The following is a 19,167-nucleotide window of genomic DNA, read 5'->3' on the forward strand; positions in this document are numbered from 1 at the left end:
GCATCGATCGCACCTCCATTAGATTTAGAAGTATGGATGCTCAGAGTACTTAATAGATATATAAGAAATACTTTGATTAAACCACAAGACAACAAAATCAAAATGTAGAATTATAATGGAATGTGACTCTTAGTATATATGGATGCTAAGAGTGCTTAACAAAGTAATATTTGAAGAAAGTGACTCTTCCTCTCTTATTTATGTACATAGGAACGTGAGAGTGTGGTATAATTTCAACTCTCCTCCATTGTATCGACTTGCTCAAGATATAGCACATACCAGTTGAGAAGTGATGGTTCAACAACTGTGATACGAGGATATTGTACTGGAACACGGTTTGGGTCTGCACTATTTGGTGGATTTGGAACCAAGCATGATTGATTGATATTGAGTGTTGAGGACTAGCCAATTATCATATGCATAGATGTTACATCTTCATTAATGGAATGTTTAGTTTTAAAAAAAATTGTGAAAGGAAATAAAAAGAAAAGAGTAGTGATAAATTTAAAGTATATACATGTAATTTTATAGAGTTTTTTTAATGTTTTCATTTTAATTAAGACAACATATTGACTGATATTTAAAAGCTTTAAATTTGGATTTTAATGTATTTTAATTTTTCTTCTTTATTCTAGATCATAACTTGTTATCCAATAACGCGATTGATGTTAATTTAGTATATATGAAAAGCCTAAACAAATATCAATATTTTTTATGAAGAGAGTCTCTGATTAGGTTTGATCTAGATCATAGATAAATTAAGCTTAAAATTAAAGTTTAGTCCAAACAATCTAACATAAATTAAGTCTCATTGCCAACTACATCACAACTAGAGGCTAAGTCTGTAACCCATGAAGTTCGTATTTCTAATTAACTCATTTTCTTTTAGCTCAAACTTGTCCTGCATAGTCCACGAATTTAGTGGGCCAGCCCACATTTGTCAAAAATTAAAAAAGAATGAAAAATTAAATTTTAAAATGTAAAATTTGACAAATTTTAAATCATTTAAAAACTAATTATGAATTATCTAATAAAAAAATATTTGTTCAAAATGGTAACATAATTTACATCTTAAGCTATCTAAAAATCATTTTTTTAGATCATTTTTACTTAATCTATAATTTTATACTAAATCAAAATATTATGTCATCATTCACTAATCATTGAATTTTATACTTTTTTTACACCCTTATTTAATAGTATTATATATTTTCATATTAAAATGCAAAAATCACATGGTGGACACATCGTGTACTATGCGGATTCCGTGAGTGGCTTGTGGGACTAAACTCATTTGCCCAACTTTAATCTTAAGTAATTGTGTTATCGAATTTGTAATTTTCGCGTTATCAACACCACGTTCTAACCAATTAAGCTAGTAGGTCAATTATAAAATAATTAATGTCGTTATATATAATATTAAAATTTTTAATATATATTTATTGTATATGTAAATTTACATAATAAATTTTGTGAGAATTAATTTTGATCTAATAATTAATTTGTTTAAATATAAATTGTAAATAAAAATAATAATTTTAATAAAAGTTTATATATGTAACAAAATAAATTATTAACATGAATCTACTAATGTATTTTTTGACCTTATTATAATTAATTTTGATTTAATAATGTATTTTTTACATATATAATTTTTAAATAAAAATTATAAGTTTCATAAAAAATTATATATGTAAATAAATTAATTATTAGATCATAATTAATTATTACAAAATTTATTATATAAATTTATATGTGCATTAAATATATATTAAAAATTTTAGTGTCATATATAACGATATTAATTATTTTAAAATATAATTAATCTATTAATTTAATTGGTTAGAGCGTCATACTAATAACATAAAAGTCACATATTCAATTGTTACTTATACCATTAATTCATAAATCATGATTTAAAAAAAAATCATATAGGCAACTTAAGAGTGGGAATCCGTAAGGTGTACCACTTTTTTTAAAAAAAAAAATATTTCTGGGCTTTATTCTGATGTGTATTTCCACTTTTTGCAGCCCTTTAAGCCCTTTGCAACATCCAGTTGACAAATGGATCTCCTACAGTCCTTTCGTACATAGGAATGGAAATGGATTGAGACATATAAGTTTTTTTTTAAAAAATAAAATTAAATAAACTTTAAAAAAAAAAATTCACCTAACTAGGCCTAAATCTAACAGGCCCTTTTATGTTTAAACTTAGATATGAAGTAGGTTAGTTCATAAGCTTTAACAAGCAAATTGGCATATTCTCATCTCTTTTTATGCATTAAGGTTGTTCAATATTAAGGGTGTGTTTGGGACAGCTGTTCCAAACAAGCTCTAAAACTAAATTAATGGCTCAAATCTTGATAAAAGTATGTTTCAGTTTTTTTTTTTTCTTGAAAAGAAAAAAATGGTAATATCATGAATCTATTTGTTTCATTTTTTTTCCAATGAAAATTCACTTTTATTTTAATATATATATATATATATATATATGTATATATATATATATATATGTATATATTTTAATTTTTTAAAGTATGTTTAAGTTTTTGAGAATAAAATAAAATAAATCCGATTTCTTGTTATTTTAAGGAACTGTTTAAAATTATAATTATAAATATATTTTTAAATAAAACATACATTTTATAATTATAATCAAATAAAACAACTTTTTATAAATTTTAAAAAATAAATCACTTTAATCCATTCTAAAAACCAATATTTTAGTCTATGCATTAAACATGACAAATGTTAATTTTATATAATAAAAATACATAAAATAAATTAAATAAATATTTTAATATAGAAATTATATTATAGTTGAAATTCATAATAAATAAATATCTTTAAATATATAAATTATTTTTTGAAATTATAACGAATAATTTTAATTACGATATACATTTATTTTGAATACTGACAATTTCTTTAGAAAAAAAATTATTGAAATTTAATTTAGAGATGAGGAGGAAATGATAAATTGAAAAAAAAAATAGACAATTAAGAAGATCAAGTATAAAAATACAAATAAAAATAATGTAGTTTGAGACGATGGAGAGAAAAATATTTTGACTAGTTGCAACTTCAAATTATAGAAATAATACAAGAGAGAATTAGTGTTGAAAATTTCTAATTAAAAGAGTGGAAAAAATGAAATTAAGTCCCTCTCTTCAAATTATTTAATCTATAATATAGGAGTAAATTATTTTTAAAAGGTTAAATTCTAAATAGTTCATCTAATATATATCAAAGATAACTCAACTCCTCCTCCCTTAAGTTCATAAGAACCTCCACAAATATTTAATTGTAACGAATTAAATTTGCTTTTAATTTTTACAAATAGGTTAAAAATTGTTTTTAATATCTAAAAATTTGTCTCATTTTGTCTCTTATTTATGGAAATATGTCAAGTATGCTTTTATTATTAAATATGGTTAACTAAAATAGAAATGGAGGATCAAAACTACATTTGACATATGTATAAATGAAAGATAAAAAAAGACTGTTTTAGAGATATTAAAAACAAGTGTTTCTTTATTTTTGGGATTATTAATTTATTGGATCTTATAAACATTTTTTTTTGTATAAACACTACTTCTGTTTATGGTGTTTGGCCTCCTTTCAATAAACACTTCAACAGTACTTAATTTGGCAATTTGAAAGAAAGGACTAATAAGTATGATCCTGTAACAGACAAAAGATAGAAGAAACAGACGATGTGTCCACCATAAAAAGAAAAAAAGAATCAGACATTGTTTCTCATCTTTTCTTTCTTTTTAATATATATATAGTTTTTCATCTTTATTTCGTATCAAGCTGGACTAGATTCAAGTTCAAATGGCAAAATAAAAACGAAAAAAAATCTTTATTATTTATTTTGACAGAAATAGAAATAAAATACACAAACATTGCATCTCCTCCTCACTATATAAATAAACAAATCTTTATAAATTCAATTTATCTTATCCTCAATTTTGTATGTCATATAAACACTAAACAACAACTAAAATGCCCACAATCCATATAAAACATCTCTCACATCATCGTCTTCGGCACGGTATTTGACCAATAGGCAAGTTTTGGTCCCCAAAACCATAATCACAATCATAGCCAAATCTACGAAGAACAAGAACAGTATCACAAAATGGCCAACAGAACATTGAAGAAACAAAATCTAAAAGGAAAAAGGGAACAAACTGTATCTTATGAAAATACATATGTCAATTAATTAAGAAGCAATAGGTCTATCAAAAATATCATCAATAGATCGATACTCACCTTAATGACCAACACCAGGGCTTGGAATATCACCATGTTTTCTATAGAAGTCATAATCATAATCATCATGAGGTGGAGAAACATAAGCTTGACCATATTCATCCATTTCTAGAGGATCATGTGATCCAGTGACCTTGACATTGCATTCAATTCCAGTAGATGTACAACCCTCTTTGCTTCTTAATCTTCCCGTTGCTACAATCTCTTGGCACATCAAAGACAGAAGAAGAGGTAGCACAATAATGAGCACAAACCTGGGCTTAGATCCCCTCGTAGCCATTTTTTATCATCTAAGGAAAGAGTAGAAGATATCAGAGAATAACTTCAAAAGTTGTCAAGACAATGCCTATTTCAATAATTTATAAACCACTATGATCATAGCATGTTTAATCTTTTTCAAAAAGTAGGGCACATAGTATAATTAGTTTCTCATAAAGTAGGGCTTCTTAAGGGCCACAGAGAGCACAAGACCATATTGCTTATCTCTATTGACTTTCGTTATATAATAGATAAAATATGTTTTTAATTCATGTCAAAAGCCAATGCTTCTCTTCATGTTTATCCTTAATTTCTAAATAAACTATATGCTTTAAAGAAATAGTTTGTTAATGTTGAGCCAGACATAATTAATGTCTATTCTTTTGACCATATATATTTAGCGAGCGAGGACATGCACCATCCTCTATGTTCAAATTTAGCTTAATTTAATAATGAGGAGGCTATGTGATTATGTGTCTGGCCTGCTCCGTGAACTACATATCGAATACTTTCTACATACGTTGCAAATACTTGTCCCGATTGCTCATGCTGAATTGGTTATTCGGATGGAGACAAGAAATCATTACGCGATACCTAATTATATCTAAATTTATTTTGAGTTTAAATATAATGAAACGTTGAGTTATTTTATGATAAATTAACAATGAAAAATATATAGTGTCCAATGAGTGAGCGGTGTAAGGTTCAGAAATTCCAGTATTTTTAATATTAACAAATTTTATAAACTAAATCTTAAGCGTTTTGAATAAATGTTATTAATAAATCCTCTTAAGAATGTTATAAGAACAAGTTTCTTCGAAGATTAAAAAACTTAACATTATTCTGCAAAGAAATTAACTAACTACAGTCTGTATTTCATTTTATTTTTTTTGCTTGGCTACGGTGTGTACTGTTTTGGAGCCATTCTAGGTCTCATCAAGTGTTTCACAACTTGTGTTAACCACTTAATGATCCTTTCTGTCTAAACTACACCTTTATATATAAGGGATCACATATTTTCATATACACTCTTATACCTTAATACTCAACTCTCTCATTTACTAATTAACTTGAGCGTTAAAGTATTTGTATAAAGATTTAAAAGTTCTAGTTATGTCTAGTTAGTGTCGCTGCTATTGGAAGTTTACTCCTCCACCCGAAATATTATATGAATTTGGGACAGTCAATTTATACCTTGAACCTGGGTGGATACAAGAGTGAGGTGGAGATGACTGTAACGAAACCTACAAACACATACACACTTGACACTTGGACACTCAAGTCAATAATTAAGAGTAAGATGTGTATAAAATGAGGTCTAAGAGTGTACCTCATTGCATGAACGTCTCATATAGAGGTAAAGCTGAGGGAAAATAGTTGTTAAGCAGTTACGGCAGGTTACGGGATATGAGTCTTGAACAATTTCAACCATGTACATACACGTATGAGAATCATATAAAAGTTGTGGATTTGGCTCTTCTAATATATAGAATCAAAGAAAGAAACACCGCTTTTGGCCGACCAAGAAATATTGAAAAGTTGAGATAAGATTGGTGAAACATTAAAGGAAAGCATATTGTGGGGTCGTTGCTGATGATTTTTTTTCATTTAGAAGAAGAATTCTGCGTTAAATTTTATTTCACTTTTCTGGGGTTTTGCTATGGGCTTCTCTTTGCTTTCATCTCCGCCTAAAAGCTGAAAGGATTGTTTCAAAGTATATTCTCCCCAAAACCAACGTGTGAGTGTGACTATAATTACATGTCTTACTAATTATTTTTATTATTTACAAAATATATATAGATGCACTATAAATAATATTTATATTTTAATATAGCAATTCTTTTTAACATTTTTATTTTGACTTCTTTAATGTATATCCATAAAAATGCACATTGAAGAAACGATTTAATATATAGATAATGTATATTTCCAATCACTGCCCTTTTTTGAGTTTAGGTTACGAGGCAGCCAAATGCCACAACTTAACTGGTGAGTATCAAAACATTTTGTCTTTTCATAAACAACCACTAACTCTGTCGTATCTGCTTAATTCTTCGGTCATGCTAATGTCATTACATTATTTAACACTAATGCATTCTAATTCGAATTAGCATAAAACCGAAAGGTGAACATAGGCTAGCTAGTCCCTTCAGAAGGTTTAAAGGGCTAATCAACCTTAAAGATTTTACTAAGCTTGAAAGTTCATATAAAGTTGCATCATTGCTTGCGATTGAATTGCCAACGATGCTTAATTTGGGACAGCAATTATGATGACAATGATATAGTGAATATCTTGATCTCATCACTTGCGGAAGATATATTTACTCATTCTGGTGGATTGTGATAACATATATAATTGTAATAATATATTTTGGTCATGAAAATTCCTGATTGATTTGAACAATTTTTTCCCGCGATATATGACATAATTTTCGATGTAAAATATTATTAAAATTAATTCAAACATATATTTTAGTTATATTTAATAATATTTTTACTTAACTTCAAAATAAATAATCTTTTTGTCGTTAGTAAAAAGGTAAAATAGAAGATGTAGGAGGCATTTCTGAATCCCTCCGCCTCCACCGACACGCTAATGAATAGTAATTAAAAAAAAAAAAACAACTTTTGAAAAGTATAGATTGGCATACATTAGCATTACATGGTGGACGGCTATTTATGTTTCACCCATGTCCAATCAAAGGGATGGGTTGAATTCAATTACTCTTTTCACACATTCCTTTTCCAATCAACCTCTGTGGGGTTAACCCATTTGTCATTTATCTTATAAATTTATAATTGAAGTTTTCCATTAGATTATTTTAATTTATTTTTCTTAAAGTGTACTCTATGTTATATTATATCTTATCTTTTATAAATTGTTGTATTATTTTATTATATGTTTCAATGTAATAAAAAATTTAAAATTGATGATTAAAATATTTGTTATTATTTTATAAATAAATTATGTTGATTTTTCTCGTATTTTTTTCTTTATTTGTATTATTTTTTTCTTGTCAATTCAAATGATCTCTTTGTTTATTTATATGATATTTTCGCTAATTTAAAACATTTTTTGCCTTATTTTCTTTCTCATTTGTATAGTTTTTCTCTGTTAATCTCAATAGTTTTCATATTTTCATTCATTTGCATAGTTTCGTACTCATTTAAATGGCTATTCTCTAGTTTTTCTTATCTACATAATTTTTCTCACTCGTTTTTATGTATTTTTCCTTTTTTATGTATTTGAATAGTCTCTCACTTTCATTTGCCCGGTTATTTGTGACTCATTTGAATGAAATGCCTCCACTATTTTCCCCCTTATTTTCATATTTTTCGATCTTACTTATTTTGTTTCACACATTGTGACAATTTATTCTTATATATAACGTATTGTGTGTGTGTCATCATTTTAAATACAATTTACATTTGCAAATAATTTTGTATTTTTATATATGTATGTTATTGGATTGATATTGTATATATTTAATTAATGTTATTCATATAAATATTATTTATATTTTATAATAATAATTCTTAATTTATAATGTAGAATAATCATGAAAACGTTAAAGAAAAATTATACTAATTTAATATAAGATTGAAATCCAAATCCAAAAAGCTGCTGTCTAAACTTGAAGAACAAGAAAGAGGTTGGAGCCATGACATGAACGCGGTTGTGGAATGTGGATGAATACAATTGCATACATAATAATAATATTATATATGATATGAAAGAAATATATGGCCCATACTCAGCCTCCTACATTTCTGCATAAATATAATATCGCTAACAATTAATAGTGACCAAAATTCTTGTTCCATGTATAGTAAAAGTCTATGTTTACTTTGATATGTAGACCGTAATCAAATCAGAAGTTTCCTCCATGCCTCCTCTCACTACAATGCTTCCATCGCCCATTACAAAACTCATTTTCTAGATTCTACAAGGCGTCAACCTAAATGTTATCAAAGTCCATGTATGGATCAATATCACTAAAACTTGACTAGGCCATATGTTGATTTTTTTGTTAACATTAGCTTAATATGTTCCATCGAAAATTCCGTACTATCATCCTTTTTTTCACATCGCGTGCTGAGTTCTCGTTTTAATTAGTAATTTGTTATGAAGAACAAAGAAATAGGGTTTTTTAGGACATGTTTAAATAGTAAACTTCTCCATGCGCTAAAATTATGTTATAAATAAGTTTATGGAGAAATTAATTTAATTTTAATTCATATTTTATTATCTTAGAATATAAAAACCCTTTAAAAAGTGCTTATAAAAAAGTTTATCCAAACAAACACTATGATGGTATTTCTTAGAAGTATTTTTTTTTTTGTCACAATAACAAATGTAAGTGATAATTTTGGTGAGAAAAAAGTTTGAAAAGGAATTAAAAGAATTAATGTATTTATATATTTATTTATTATATGATGGCATTTCTTATGATGGCATTTATACATAGATATTTAATATAGCACATGGATATTTATTTATATGATGGTATTTCTTATATGTGTTATTATTTAATTAGAAAACTAGATGAATAATAACACATAGTGACATAGATATTTATTTAAATATTTATAATATGTATTTAATGAATTTTATTTATTATTAAAAAATATTCGCACGTATCATTTGGACATCACTTAGAAGATATGGTTCCAGGGCTTTAGCCCCATTCCATTAAACGAAAAAAGATATAAAGAACTTTCTCTAAATTTTATTTTGAATATTAACCTTATCTGTGATGTAAAAAAGAACATAGCATTGACTACATGTATTCCATGATTTGGTGGTCCGAGAATTCTGAGTCCCTATTTCAGTTTCTTCCTATGAGATTACGGAACCATTCAAGGGACTTAGTTTGGTTTTGAGGTCATGTGTTTGACTATTATTATTTTAAAATTTTAAAATTATATTTAATTTGATTTCTTCATTATAAAGAGAAATTTTTTTAAACAATCTAAGTATCTAACCAGACACTACCTTAGTAAAAATGACAAAATATTTTATTTGTTTTGAATTTAATTTATATACACTGTTAATATATGAAAATATTCATACAGAGATCACCAATATAATTTGATCATTTTATCACATCATTCTGTTCATTGATTATTATGATGATTCGGTGGTTCGGTGGCTTCCTACTATTAAATATGTGTATTTTTTTCAATGAGTATATATATATATATATATATACTCATTTTTTCTTCTTCTAAATCTTTGTCACCGTCTAAACACAGCAATAATCCAATCACTCAGAATGCTAATTAATTTGGACTTTCCCACCTAAAGCAACCTTTCCAAAAGTTGACAAATTAAGTAATCATCCAATCCTAGTGAGACCAAATGATATGAGGATATTTTCTCTGGTCAAAGACTTAACAAAATGATGCATATTCCATGTGGAAATTGAAAATACCATTAAGTGTTTACAAAGTAAATTCCACATTTCCACGCAAGATATAATGTTTAATTTTTAATTCTCCGATAATAGATAACATTTTTTAAGTAACTATCAACTAGTGTATAGAAGTAACATAATTTCTTTAGAATATTAAAGGTTATATAAACTTAAAATTAGTTCTTATATTTATTCATGTGGTAGGTAGGGAATTGGTAGACAATTTTGCGGTGCAACTAACAATGGTGATAATATTTGTCAGTTGTTTTAATTATTTAAGAATTATTAAATAATTTTTAAACGTTAAATGTTTATACTGCTAACAAAAACTGAGAGAAAACAGAAGTGAAAAGTGTATATTGAACTGTAGAGTGTAGAATAGTAGAAGATTTTATTCCGTTCCGTTTTAGAAGAACCCTGAACGCGGACTCGTAGACTTTTGCGTTGGAATTGACCATCGGGACTTGGAAGCAAAGGGGAAATTATACTAAGTGACAATAGCAGCAACATGACTTTTCAATAACACCTACTTTTGGATCAATTGCATGACCTAACCCAACCTCGAATTTCATAGTCAACTCTGACTTCTATCTTTCACACATACACAACCATAAAACAACATCCACTTTTGCTCTTGCTATTTATTTGTTTTTTTTTATTAAAATTAAACTACTATGTTTTTATTTTCAGTACCATTTGATATGTTCCCAAAAAAGTTCGATTAGTTAATTTTTATAATTTTCATAATATATAAGCTCAGGGCATGACCCAACGATAAAACAATCAATGTTTAAGTTTTAGACCCACTGATAAAAAAATATTTCTTATTAATTTTTATAAAATAAAAAAATTCCCATATATTAAAAAAATATTACATATGTTAGACAAAAAGATCTCAAATATAACTTTTATACATTCAAAAAGTTTCTTTTCAAATTTGTTTTAGTTCTTATTTATTGTTAGACCAATCTTGTAAAAGCTTCATTGATGTGATGGATTGATTTCTTAATGAAGGAATAAAATCATAATTAATTCGCAATGCGTAGATAAAATTGAACGAATGATTTTCTGATTAATATATTTAAATGAAAGTGTATTGGAGTTTATTTAATTATAAATGTTGAACTCTTTAGTTTCATTCAAATTAAATAGTAACGCATCAAATATATATATATATATATATATATATATATATATATATATATATATATATATATATATATATATAAATTAGGAGGGCTACTTTTTCTTAAAAAATATGTTGATAATTGTTTTAAAATTTTGAAAAAGAAGGAAAATAATAGAGTTCAATTTGTTTTTTTTCTGTCCTCCAATATTGAAACAATCTAGAGAAGAAAGTAATTGATAATTTTATGGTGTGATAACAGATCATTAAATACTTAAGAATAAATTGTTGTTGCACTAAATATGTATAATGTTATTTAAAAACAAACTAGTATATATGATAATTAGTAATTATCTTAAAAAACACACTAAAAGACTATTTTTTATAGGTTGATAGTTTAAATTAAAAAATTATACTAATGCGTTTACAATTATATTTTAAATTTTTTTATTAAGAAATGTTTATCGATGATAATTCTTTTTATCATAGTGACTTATATAATTAATATTTTTTTACATTAAAAATATATACATTATCCTTAAGAGATTACAAGACAAAAAGTATTAGTAGTATATTATTCTCTCTTTTCTTACTTTGCTATTTAGATAAAGAGACTTTTTCCTCCCTTCTTCATGACTAAACCAAACAAGAATATGCCCTCCTTTCTTTTACTTCCTCTTTTCCTTTATCCTCCATTAAAATTCCTCATTTTGTCATCCCTTTGTCTAAACAAACATATTGTCAATTAACACTCAAATTCATATCAGGGTACGTACATTACGTCATATATTTAAAATAGATAATGATGCAATAATGTACTATATTTAGCCTTGATTTAAAATAAAATAAAAAAACTGCCTCAGTTAATCTCCATTATTACTACTACTTTACGGGGATAGATGATTCATGCATTGCTATCAATAACTGATGAAAGTAAAAGTTGTTTAGATTTTAGTTGACGTTTGGACGACCTTAATTAAATAGGCAATGAAGAAGTCATAAGAGCTGAGAATCACGGGCAAGAAAAGAAAACACGCCGAGTGTTATTAAGAACTGTGTAAGAAAGTTTTACAAAAACACACACACACAAGTGCACAACAAAACACCACCAACTCAACTACTACCACTGCATGTGCATTCTGATTTCTGACCCGGTCAACTCCTATCTCAAGGATACTTCCCACACAGTTTCTCTCTCTCTCTCTCATTTCTCTCTATAAATATTAGTACACCAAACCCCTCTCACCTCATAAATCAGCCAAGCATTAATTTACATCCTTAAACAAACCTTCCCCTACTTCTCTCAAATTCTCCTCTCTCTTCATAAACCCTTCTCATTATTTTCAGCTTAATTTCCTCACTAGTCATTAATGGCAAACCACCACCTTGCAGCGATGCTGCTGCTAGTGTTTCTGTTTCTGACATCATCATCTGCTAGGCCCTTGAATGATGAAAATAACTATTTCAGCCTTGCAGCCACTGAGCCTTCTTTGAACCTCGCGCTTCCCAGCGACAGGGTGGTGGTGCCGGAGGAGCCAGCACCCCGACACGTGTCAGGATGTGGCCACACGAGGGTCGCCGGAATGCTGGCGTTGCCGGGAACGAGACTCGCCGGAGGGAAATACGGGCCAATGATCCTGAACATGCTTCCGAAGGGGCCGGTTCCACCATCTGGACCAAGCAAAGGAACCAACAACCTTAACAACTAGTTTTTGTTGAATGTTTCTGTATCGGGATCGAACCCAGTCCGTGTGACCAAACTATAAGACAATTATCATCGGATCCTGATACAACCTCAACAGCTAGTCATTCATGATTAATCAAAGATAGTGGATACATCACATATACGTCAATTGCAGCCGCAACCCATTCACTCACCGCCATCTCGTTCAGTCGTTGCTTATTTCAATTTCTTTTTAATTCCAGAGTTTCTTCTTCTTTATTATTTTGTTTCTTCAATTTGTAAATATTTTTTATTTATGTCATTCTCATACAGTGTTGCAGGATTATACTTTTTATGTATACAAAGCTGGATGCTCTTTCATACTGTACATGTATTCAGGTTTTGCTGCAGTGCAGTGTTATGAAATTAAGAAATTAGAAAGAAAAAAAAAATCATAAAGTCCATTAATTTTTTACTAATACTAACTTCTTCCTCTTTTTTTTATTATGCATATTATTTGATATTTATGATATTTGATCAATGTGGTTGTATGTGATGCATGAATATCGAAAAGTATATGTTGTTGTGCACAATTCATCGTGAGCTGTTGAAACGGTCATCTCAGACTCAAACAAGTCATCCTATATTTAATGATATGTAATTAATTTGACCCACTTCAAAACACGTTATTTTAAAGCTATTATTAAATAGTGTTAATATTTCGGTACAGTAATCAAATGATTTAAATATTGACATGAACACAATAAATATTTTAATTTGTATATCGTTTTTTTGGTTGGGTTATAATAAAAAGAGTATTTTTGGTAACAAAATAGTGTACCTTTTGAGACAAACTATCTTTTCTTCTCCCCTAAGAAAAGATTTTCGCATGAAATCAAGAGTTAGACCAATCATAAGTGATGGAAATAATAATTTTAGTTTAAATGTTTATATTGTTTTAATCATAGTATTAAAATAAGATATTAATTTATCAAAATAATGTTTATAAAACGTGTATATCTATAAACATAGAATTTTATTTAATTTTAATTAATTAGTGCATTTAATTGTGTGTTGTTTTGTCAATTAGTATATGAATCAACTCATACTAGGTTATTCAAGTTTAACTAAGTTTCAATATTAATTAAAACCAATTTCTTAATATTTGAATAATTTTTATTATATCATTTTAAATTAAAAATAATATTTTTCCTTTATTTTGGATTTTTATCGACTTTTGTTTAGCAATCACTAAATATTTTTATTAATATTGAAAATAAGCAATATATGTAACAATTAACTTAAAATAATTTAAGATAGGCAAGAGAATTTCTAAAATGGAAAAAAATGTAAAAACAAAAATAAGTAAATTAAGGGGAATAAACGAGAGAGGGAAATCTCCACCAAAAAAAGAGAGAAAAAAGTCACTAGCCTATAAGTTAAAATGCTAGTTGAAAACAATGTCATTGAAATAAAAACATATATTAAATATATTTATTTTTTCAAATCAATTTATAAGTCTTTTTTTTTAAAAAAAAGTCAAACTTAACTCCATCAAATCTTTTATTTTTTTTATTCAAATTATCTGAGTTAGATCTCATACTTCATTGAATCAAGATTCAATGAACATTTATAAAGATATTTATAAATTACTCATCAACAAGAATTTTTTTTTATATTAAAATTTATGTGAATTGGATCTCTTGACCTCGTCATTAAGTAAGACTCAATAAATACTTATAAAAATATTTATAAATTATTAATCAATAAAATTTTCACACCAATAATAAAAATTGAAACTCTATTTTTGTCGAATATAATTATGAGTTTGTTTTTCATGAATTAAACAAATCTTTGTTAACAACTCTAATAAGAGTTTCCAATAATTCAAATATATTATTCAAGTAACTTAAATTAGACTCTTGATCATTGATAAACTATTAATACAACTTACCAAACATACGCAAAAAATATTTGGTTGTTCGTTGAACGTTTTTAGCTGAGTTCGTATAAACAAACAAAAAAAAAAAAGACCATTTTCATATGGTAGTTGTTATTAATCACGCAAGGTTTCTGGTAATCGAATTAGAAAGGAGATAATTACCCTTATCTAGTTTAGTTTGAGAGACCAAAAGGCGAAGATACTCCTGATAGGATGTACTAATGACATACTTATAAATTATGGCCAAAGTCAGAGCCAATCAAGCAGAAATTAAAGGAGACAATTAAAGAAAATTAATTTTTTCCATGATAGTATAATCAAAATATTAGACACCAAAATAAGGTCAGATTATTGCCGCGGATTCAATTTAGACATACACAGCTCCCCCAAGTTTCGATATATAGGGAGTAATAGGTCGAGGTTGATAGAGAAGGTGAGTGACAATACATTTATGATAAAACTAGAAGTGGATCCCGTGTTAATGCACGGATTTTTTAAGTGATAAAAAATAAAAATAAAAATTAAAAAAATGTGAAAGAGAAGAAAAAAGAGAGTAAATGTTTAAAAAATAGAAAGCAGAATTTTCCGGTCGTTGATAGATGGCGATGGTTGAATAATTTTTATATAGATATAGATAATTAAAAGTTTAAGCTCATGGGCCTTTTTTTATTATCAATTATTTAAAATTCATCATTAGCATGGATTATTTTTAATGTCTACTTTTTAAAAAAATATGTAAAATTTTTATTTACTCCGAATTTTTTTTGTTTACATTTTTTTAAAACACTTGTCTTTATATTTTCATTCATTTAATTCAGAAAAAAATATTTTCATTAATTTAGTTGTTTTGGTTTAAATATATTATTGGTTCTTATAATTTATCTTTTTTTGCTTTTTGTCCTTTAAAATTATTTTTTTTATTTTTTTATTCCTTATAAATTATATTTATTTTATTTTTAGTTTTTAAAATATTTTAGATAACTCTTTGAACAATGGAAAAAAAATTGATCCAAAGTGTCATGAGGATAAAAAACAAAAAAAAATATAATTTACAATGACTAAAAATATAAAAAAAAAATTGTAAAAAAATATAAAAAAAAGCTAAATTACAAATACTAAAAAATATTCAAGCCTTTAGTTTTTATCACATAATGTTAAGATGTTAGTATTTTAATCATCCCAAAGATTCAACAAAAACAAAACAAGTTTTCGAAAAAAAATAACAAAAGAATATAAATATATAAACAAATTTCCAATAATCCAATAGAATCTTCAGTCTTTCCTGTTATTTTAATAACATTGACTTAGTTTAGTGTTTGTCTGACTTGGATGTTGTGTTTAGTCTTGAAGAATGCCAAAAAGATATTCTCCACCTGAGATCGCCTAAACCAAAAGATAGTTGAGAATCAAATTGTCAATTGTAATTCATGTTTGTGGTGATATATCGAGAGTATAGAGAATCTTTATTGAATTATTTAATTGTAAATTGTTATATGTGATATTTTTTAATAATTGTTTTAAAATTTATATCAAATGTAATTATTTATTGCTTAAAATTGAAAATATTTCACAGTAACCATGGATGTTTATTAAATTCTAAAAGAAATATTTTGGAAGTGAATTTGTGTTTAAATCAAATCGTTGAAATAATTAATAGTGCATTTGTTTAAAATTTTAACGAATCTATATTATGATATTTCAATTACAAATGGAAAAAACTGATAAAAAAGTTACATTGATAAAAAAAATTAAAATTGAAAAAAATAACAATTTAATGTTATTAATATATGTTTTTGTCAAAATTTTAATAAGAATATTTTATTTATTGATTTTTAATCACTATTTTATATTGATTCCGTGCCTTGTCAATTTACATTACTTTTAATTTTTCAGTTATCTTTAGTTGTATATGTAGGTGTATTTTTTAATCAAATATAAAAGACAGCTAACTTAAGAAATGTAAATAATCGATATGATTGAATAGTTGTTTTTTTTTATAATTACTACAGTTAGTTCAGTGCATATATGCATGTGCTGTTATTAGAAATAAAATGAGATAAAGAACGTGAAAATCAAATGAGATTATTTCCTTCATCACAAGTATAGATAATATAGATGAATAAAAAAATTGATAATATTTATTTAAATTAAATTAAAGATTAAAGGGATTTCCTCCATTTATGTTCTAAAAACTTCTATTTCTCATAAAAAAAACATGTTAAATGCATGATTCGTAAACACAAACCGAGACAATTATGTATATATGCCCTATTTTAAGTAATTATTAATAAACTGAAGTTAAATAATTATATAGATTGGTTTTTTATTTTGTAACAGACTTTTCTAAGTCGGGTTCAACGTATCATTTAGCTTTGATATTTAAAAAACATTTTAATAACGATTGCGTTAAAAGTACTATTAAGATGTAAAAAAACGAATAAATAAATATTGAAAAGCGTTTTGTCTTTATATATTATTTTTAACCCAAAAAAATTTTAAGATACTCCCATCATGCACGAAGTTGTAGCCCCACCACCCATTTCTCCAGCAAAATAATCTTTGTATAGCATATGCCGTGTAAAACCGGTTATAATTACAACTATTTGGGGCATCTGGACAAAACAAATGCCCATTGAATCAAGGCTAGCTTTTTCCTAAATTTTGGCCCATAAACCATAAAAAATTGTAGCCATTTCGAACGGCCTCAAATTCAAAAGAATCTCATTTTATCCTAATAAAAACTAATAATACTAAGAATTAATATTTATTGATAAGAAAAAATAACATTGACAATACACATATAGATGATACAATATATTGATATTATAGCTGAGCCGCCTAATATGACCGAAGACATTCTTGTTTTACTATAACGTAAATTAATACCTTTTTGTCTTTCTTATGAATCAAATGCGTTTGAAATTTAACTGAAGTCATTAAGCAGTTGGCTTATTTGCATGACTTTGAAGTGGAAGTTGGGAACTTGGAATGACATGACAAAGTCCAGCATCTGGCTCCGTTTTGAAGAATAAATTTCAGATATCAATACTATTCCACGCTATTAGTGTCATTCTTTCGTTTTCGTTTTCGTTTTGAAAACATTACCAATAGAGCTGTTAAAATGGTTTAGTACACTCCAATTAGTCCTGGACTATGTGTGACAAAGCTTTAAAAAGTTCATAGGACCAAAAACTCAAAGAAACGCTCATAAGATAAAAAAAAATAATATCACAAAGGTCTATGGGTTACGGTCTATCTACGAGCCATAAATTTTTATATATAAATTTAAATGTATTTTTTGTCCCTTGTAATTTAACCATTCTCATTTTTGTCCTTGAAATATTTTTATTTTATTTTAATCCTTATAAAATATATTTATTTTTTTCCCTTAAAACACTATAGATAACACTTATTTCAGTATTTAAAATATTTTTTTGCTGTTTAAAGCACTATTTAAAGTACAAATAACACTTTAAGAACAAAAAAATAAAATAACATTTTATAAGAATTAAAACAAAAAAATTATAGGAATGGAAAATATATTTAAATCTTATATATTTATAAGTAGATAACTTTGTTGCATAAGCCTAACTTTATTTGTTGCCTAACAATTAGATAAAATTAACAATGCACAATATTGATATTGTGGTCCCTTGACTATTTATGTTAATTTTGTGAGTCTGACAATTGAATAAAATTGACATTTCAGCAATCACAATGATAGTAATGTTATTCATGTTAAAAAAAAACTTTGTTTTCTTACTATTTAAAAGTTTAGAAAATTAATGTTTTTTTTAATTATCTAAATAAGTGATCCATGTAATAACATCTCTATTACAAAATACAAATTACTCAATCTGGAGTTATGATCTTTGCTTCTATTTTACAAAGGCCATGCTCTTCGACTCCTTTGCCATCGTGTATCTCCTTCCACCGCCTTCTCTCCCTTCCGTGGTGGTGTTGGGTGGAGGTGGGATGCGGTGGTCAAGGAGGTTGGGGGAGAGGTGGAAAGAGTTTTCTTGAGAGAGGAAGGATAAGAAGGGAACATTTAGGAATTTTGGGGATGCATTAAGTAATATCCCAATGACTATTGCTTGTGTTGGGCCTTAAGCTTTCGCACTTGTTTAGTCCAGTAATCTTTCGGCCTAAAACGGTTAGATTACATACGACCAAAAATATTAGTTACTGAAAAAACAAAAACTTCTGCTAAAAACTGGTTGGCTGATGCTAGGTGCACCCAAGTGCACCCAGCACTTGAGGAAAAAAGACTGAAATAACCCTGATTTGTAAGTTTTTTAAGTTAATCCGTAAAAGGCTTACGGATCAAATTGATCCGTATGCTTAATATCAACATACAGATTAATTTGATTCATATCAATCTTACGGATCAACTTGATCCATATGATTTACGGACCACCCTCACGCATATCCAGCACAAATCCGAAGAAAGTATAGGGATAGTTTTGGCATTTTCCAAAAATGC

The 19,167-nt window shown here is 27.0% G+C and overlaps 1 long non-coding RNA gene across 1 annotated transcript; it reads right to left on the bottom strand.

Moving 5' to 3' along the window:
• Nucleotides 1-3,848: 3,848 nt before the first annotated feature.
• LOC102664302 (uncharacterized) lies at nt 3,849-4,724 on the bottom strand. The gene is made up of 2 exons (XR_414694.4): nt 4,279-4,724; nt 3,849-4,116 (listed from the first exon to the last, which is right to left on the bottom strand). It is a non-coding gene; the product is annotated as an uncharacterized lncRNA (long non-coding RNA).
• Nucleotides 4,725-19,167: the final 14,443 nt, after the last annotated feature.

Source organism: Glycine max, chromosome 6 (assembly GCF_000004515.6).
Source record: "Glycine max cultivar Williams 82 chromosome 6, Glycine_max_v4.0, whole genome shotgun sequence".
NCBI classification, from domain to species: Eukaryota; Viridiplantae; Streptophyta; class Magnoliopsida; order Fabales; family Fabaceae; genus Glycine; species Glycine max.